This window comes from Canis lupus, chromosome X (genome assembly GCF_011100685.1).
Source record: "Canis lupus familiaris isolate Mischka breed German Shepherd chromosome X, alternate assembly UU_Cfam_GSD_1.0, whole genome shotgun sequence".
In the NCBI taxonomy this organism is placed as follows: Eukaryota; Metazoa; Chordata; class Mammalia; order Carnivora; family Canidae; genus Canis; species Canis lupus.
In genome coordinates, this window is record NC_049260.1 from 103,620,516 (window position 1) to 103,627,492 (window position 6,977).

A 6,977-nucleotide genomic window follows, 5' to 3' on the forward strand; every position below is an offset into this window, starting at 1 on the left:
TTGAATTGTGGACAAGAATTTTTCTTTGTTTTGAATTTGTTTTCTAATTTTTTACCTGAAAATAGTCACAGTGAAATAATACGGTTTATAAATTGTGGACGGTTGTTTGTTCTGTTATTAACACATCCTTACTTAGCAAATAAAAAGTTGCCAACATTATGGCAAAGTTCACTTTGAAAAAAATATACTTTGTATGTGAAACACAAAATTTTGGAAAACCACTCTTCTAAGGTCCCTCATGGGGACTCAACAACCAGTCTGTCATTTTGCTATTCCACCCTTAACTTGTGTCTCAGTTCTGGACCTATGCTTCTGCCTTAGACATCCGCTTAGTACCTCACTCTTTTTAGGACTTAGACTTTGCTGTGTTTTTTGTCAGTCAATGTCCTCTATGATCACCACCACCATCCATGGCTTAATATCATATCTTGCAATGGGATACTGTGACTGGGGCCCTTCTACCTACTGATTGACCTTTCTGGTATACACAACTTGATTGGATTGCTTTCTATACATTACTTGTTCCCATATTTTTCTTTACTATTCTCTAAATGCCTGTGAGACCATTCCTGGCAACTCATGTTAGATCTTTCTGATGTCAAGTGTTTGCCTGGACAATCCTTCCTAAAATATTATGTTCTGCTTATCAGACTGGAAGTCCTCCCATGGCACTTCTAGTTGATTCTTTCCGTTCAGTATTTCTTTACAACAAATGTGGCCAAATTGGTATTATGTCCTGTGGTAGAGATTGCTAGCTATCTTTACCATTATCTATTCTCGCAATCTTCTTTGGTATAGATTATGGAATTGTATTTAAGTGGCAACATATCTAGCTAAAAAACTATAGTCCCAGACTGACTTATTTCACTTAGCATAATACTCTCTATCTCCATCCACATCATTGCAAATGGCAAGATTTCATTCTTTTTGATGGCTAAGTTTTATAAATACTAAGTTTTATATATTTATAAATAAATATATATATGCCTTATCTTCTTTATCTATTCATCAGTTGATGAACATTTAGGCTTTCTCCACAATTTGGCTACTGTTGATGAATTATTGAATTCTGCTCCTGAAACCAATATTGCACTGTATGCCAGCTAAAACTTGAATTTAAATATTTAAAAAAAACCTATAGCTCCCAGCTTCTCTTGAAGCTAAGTGTATCTGAGTAACCAATTTCTTATCAATGAAATAGAAATAAAAATGTTCTGGGGGATTTCTAGAAAGTCCTAAATAGAAGCAAACCAGCCGCCATCTTTTCAGTTTCCCTTTTCCCTTTCCTCCATCCTGATGTGTAGAATATAAATGTGATATCTAGAGCTCTACCAACCTTCTTACTCTGTGAGAATGAGGGCAGAATGCTTAGCTGAAAGGTGTATGAATCTATGAATATTGTAGAACTAACTACCATAACTATTCTGGACCTATCATCTTCAGTTATCTTTTATGCGAGACAAAAGAATCATCCATCTTGTTTAAACCACTAATATTAAGTTTTCTATCCCTTGAAGCTGAACTGATTCCAATTGATACATTGTTCCTACCAGTTTGCCATGTCCCTTTAAAGGTAACTATGCCTTGCCCCATAATGTTTCTTTTTTTATTATTTTTTATTTTTTTGAAGTTTTTATTTAAATTCCAGCTAGTTAATATACAATTAATATTAGTTTCAGGTGTACAATATAGTGATTCAACACTTCCATACAACACCAACTGTGCATCATGACAAGTGCCTGTCTTAATCCCTGTTACACATTTGACCCATTCCCCTGCCCACCACCCCTCCAGTAACCCTGTTTGTTCTCTATAGTTAAGAGTCTATTTCTTAGTTTTCCTCTCTGTCTCTATTTTTCCCTTTGCTCATGTTTTGTTTCTTAAATCTCACAATGTTTCAATATTCAACATGTCCGACTAAGGGCATCTCCCTACATATGTAAGGAATATAGATATTTATGGAATTTTCAACCCTATCCATACTGTTAATTCCTTTATTGCCTACATACTGATTTATTACTATTCACTGCATACTTGGTGGTTATTGCTTTATAATTAATTTAATTTTCCACCCCAAACCATGAGGACAGGAGATATCACGTCATGTGTTAAATGTGGCTTTTCCTTTTTTTTTTTTTTTTTTTAAAGATTTTATTTATTTATTCATGATAGTCACAGAGAGAGAGAGAGAGAGGCAGAGACACAGGCAGAGGGAGAAGCAGGCTCCATGCACCGGGAGCCCGACGTGGGATTCGATCCCGGGTCTCCAGGATCGCGCCCTGGGCCAAAGGCAGGCGCCAAACCGCTGCGCCACCCAGGGATCCCAAATGTGGCTTTTCCAAGGCAAGCTGAGCAGATATTGATTGGAGCAATTTCAAACTCATGAACACTGTCCAATCATTAAAGTAATAACCACTAAAGTTCTATCTACTGCTCAGACATCTCCTCTGAGCTTCAGCCACATGCATTCATAGAAAATGGACCCATATCTACCACAAGTTTTAAGACAACTCAAATTATACCATTCAAAACCACAGAACGTCACCTCTCCCTTTAAATCTCCCCTTCCTCCTGTTTTCTGGATCTCACTGAATGGTGTCACAATCCACCTGAAAGGCATCTTCTAATCCTCTTCCTCTCTCACTACAAACTCTAATCATCCCTGAAGCTCTGCTTATTCTACTCCTGTGATAAATCTCAAATCCATCCCTAGTCATTCATCCTACTACCTCTCACTTAACTCTTGCCCTCATCATTTATTGCTTTGACTATTGCAACAACTTGAGATATGGTCTCATGGGCAAGTCACTCCAATACAGGTTCCACACTATGGTGTCACCCATCTTTCTGAGTTTGTGTCAGAATCCTCAGTGATGTCCAGTTATGTGAAGGCAAGAAAATAAACTTTTCATTGTGACATTTAAGACCTTCAAAGATCTGAACCCAGCCCACACAGGTGTCCTGCCTGTTGCTGATCCAACCATACAAACATATTATTATTCTCATAAGCACTTCATTCATTTCCAACTCTATGTATAATATTGATGTAGACTTCATTAAATGTGTGCATTTAGAACTAGTTGAACTAGCCAATCTTAGAAACCCAGCAAGATTATCTCTTCTAATTTGAGCCTTCTTCAACTACCTTTTATCTTCAGCATAAAGAACAAATCCTTTCTTCATTGGGGTCCCCACACACAAATTTACATGTGCCGACATTGTACAACTCTATATTGTGTACATGATTGCACAATGTAGCACCCCTTCCATGTATCTATGGATCTTAGGAAGTGGGAGAGGATGTCATCTATATGGGCCAGCACTAGGACAAACCCATGCTGCTGTGTGAACTTCCCCAGATACTCCCATGGATACAGAGCCTTCAACAGTCCATAGAACATTTTCCAACATTAAGAAGTTCATCTCTACTCTCCTATACTTCTCACCCTAATAACTCCAGGACCTCCGTTTTCCCCACAAGCCCCATCAGCCCTTCTACTTCCTGCCCAGGCCTGGTATCACCTGTTTTGGGCCTGGACTTGCTGGCTAGATCCAGACCATTCTTCCCAGGTACCTCTCTAAACCAGGGGCAACTTGGCCTCCTGAAAAATGAGATGCATCTGAACAACCAGGCCCCTTAGCAGAGCTGATGCTTCTCAACAGCTAAGGATGCTCTGTTCATTTGGGCTTGGCCTGAACAGTCTCATGTAGCTAGAACCTAGTCATTGTTACTAAATTCAAGATATCAGAAAATATTGTCTGGAACCTCTTATCTTTACTTTTTTCTTTTTAGAAAATACAGACTCTCTAATAAATAGCACCCTCTCCCCTCTAAGCCAAGAGTCAAGTGGAACAAAGGTGGGGGAGTTTTGTTTTCTGCAGTTAAGAAGTGGGGGATTCAATATGTGTTTACAATGAGAGCAAAGTTAAAATAGCTCATACAAAAAAAATAAAATAGCTCATACTACATTGCCAAATGAAGGATAACAGAGACATAAACACTGCCCTTAAAAAGATTCTTTTATAAGAAAAGTATGAATTGAATCATTTACTGAAGTACTGTTTGAACAGATGGTGTGATTCACAGCTAACATGTAAGCCATCTTGGGAGCTTATGGAAAAGTAAACAAGTGGAGCTAAAAAGAAATCACTTTATTCCCCAAAAGGCTCTTTCATTCATTTTACTAGAAAATTGAAAAGTTTATGTTTTGAAGGCTGCGTTTCCTTGGGGAATGTCAGGAGTGAGCAGGGAGGAGAATCTCTTCAGAGCAAGAGTACATGGATGCAGGGTTGAGCTCCACATTTGTCTCCTAAAGGATGACATGAGTCTAAGAAGTGAGACCCTCTGCATACTGACTCTTCCCAACCACTAAAGACACTCGTATCTTTGTGTGTCGTGAAAGGTCCCATGTGCCCAGATGGAAGAGAAGGGAGTTAAGAGTTAGGAATCAGTTATGTAACAGGATCTTTGCTAGGAACATTGCAAGTGATGCTTCCTCTAAAGCTAGCTCACCATGGCCCCAGGAATCATACATTTTCCTAACGGGAACATTGAGGTGGGAAATGGCAGAAGAGATCTCCCAGAGCCATATGGTTACTTCTTTTATGAAGCTGCCCTTGAAACACTGGCCTGTTGAGTTTCAGGCCTTAGGAGAGGCAGTCAATTGCAGAGGGAAGACCACTGACCAGGATCTGGAGACATGGGTATGAAAGGCTCCTCTGCTTGCTAATGCCTCAGAGACAGTAGCCTTCTGTGCCACAGTTTCTCCAACTTAAAAATTTGGAAGTTGTACTACATGGAATCCAAGGTCTTCATCTGGGTTTGAAAATGGCATCAGGGATCCCTGGGTGGCGCGGTGGTTTAGTGCCTGCCTTTGGCCCAGGGCGCGATCCTGGAGACCTGGGATCGAATCCCACGTCGGGCTCCTGGTGCATGGAGCCTGTTTCTCCCTCTGCCTATGTCTCTGCCTCTCTCTCTCTCTCTGTGTGTGTGTGTGTGTGACTATCATAAATAAATAAACATTAAAAAAAGATTTATTTATAAAAAAAAGAAAAGAAATTGGCATCAGAATATCAATGAAGTTGGCTTCCCCAGCCCCATCATTCCTGATCATTTTCAACTGAAATAAGGAAAAAGTCCTTGCAAAGAGGTGCAGCTCTCACCATGGCACCACCTACTTAGGCAAATCTCCAAGGAATGAGCTGACCCTGGGCAGAGCTCTCTCTCTCGACTACCTTAACATGACATTATCTTATCATATCATGGCACGTCTTGCCCACTTAGTGATGGCCCACCACTGGCTGTCCTAGCATTCTTTCATTTGACTAATATTTATTGGGTGTGTAGTAATGCTTCAGGAACTGTGCTAAATACTGTGGAAATGACAGTGAGCAAGGACACAGTGACTCTCCTCCTAAAATTAGGCCCAGTGGGGGAGATACATAAACAAACAAATAAGTAAAACATAAAAGGATAAGTGAGCATATAAGAAAAGGGAAGGGAAGTAGAGTTCTACCTGAGAAGTCAAGGTATGTTACCCTGAGGTAATGATGTTAGACATCAAACTAAATCAATTTTTTGTTAACCGTCCAGATATTTAGAATCACCCAGGTGACTGTTGCAGATTTGCTTGCCTAATATCCTGGCGCTTGGTACCACTTAGATGAAAATGTTAGATTCCTAGGCCATTTAGGGCCAAAGTTGCCAAGAAAGTAATGAAATATTTTATTTTCAAAAACCTAGAGACTTAATTAAGGAGGAAAGCGACTTCAGTGTTAGTAGTCCAGAAATAAACTCCTTCTCTTGGGCATGTTCTTATAAATACTTTTGAACTCTTTCATGTGAAGAGCCTTCTAATTGCCTCTCTGGAACCTAATCCTGGAGGCTTTGAAATGGTTTCCCTTTGCAACTTTGAAACCTTTGGTACTGTATCCCCTGGCAGGTATGATTCTACCTCCCTCCCTGGCCTTTGTAATAATTGGACTTTGGGAGTGTTCTTTTCCCCATTTAGTGAAGTGCTGCTGCTCTTCAGTTACATTTGGAACTTCAGGAACTTCAAGTCTCTGCTGAATGGAAGGAAAGCTTACAATGTGTTCTATGTTTACTGTGTTTATACTATTTGACACTGGTCAGACCAAGGTTTCTTTCCTGGGCTGGAATGATCCACTGGAACACTGTTCCAGGTCACAGGAAGAAAGAAATTCCTGTGATACCTCAAGTGCCTATCTGCCAGGACACTTACTACTCTGTACCTCACCTTATAGCCAGTTGTGTCCAGATGTTACCCTTCATCTCATTACTCAACTGTGAGTTCCTTACAGGCAATAATAGTGCTTTGGTTTCCCTTAGATGCTACATGCCTAGGGCTAATGCCTTGTATGTAGGAGGTGCTTGTTCAATATTTGGCCAAAGTCCAAAGTTTCAATGTTGCTTTATTGATTTCTCAATACCATTTCATTGTCACATAAAGCCTACTGTAAATCATTCTCAAAGTCAGCCATCTTCATTCTAACCCACATAGCAACATTGTTTCATTATTTTACCAGGTGCTAAAATTATACTCTAAACTTCTTAAATCAGAGGAGTTTTCTAGTTTTTCTAAACATTGTATTTGTTCATCGCCAGTAATTTTCATAAAAGCTAACTTCTAGCCTTATGTATTATATACTTCTCCCTGAAGAGAAAGGAATGGTACAATCTGTTCTTCAATTCACCATGCTAAACTGTTATTTAGGATACAACACAATCAAGGACTAACAAGTATAAATAAAGAATTTTAATAATTTCTTTTAAGTTTACAAATAATTTATTTTTATAGTTGTGTCCATTTAGTTTCCATGAAAAGCTTCATATTGTCTTGCTTATTGGGAAAAAACAAATATTATTCACCATGATTTTTGATGGTCTTTATATTGACCATTAAGAAACCAAACATACCTGAAATCATAAAACTAGAAGAGTCCTAAATTATTTTCTA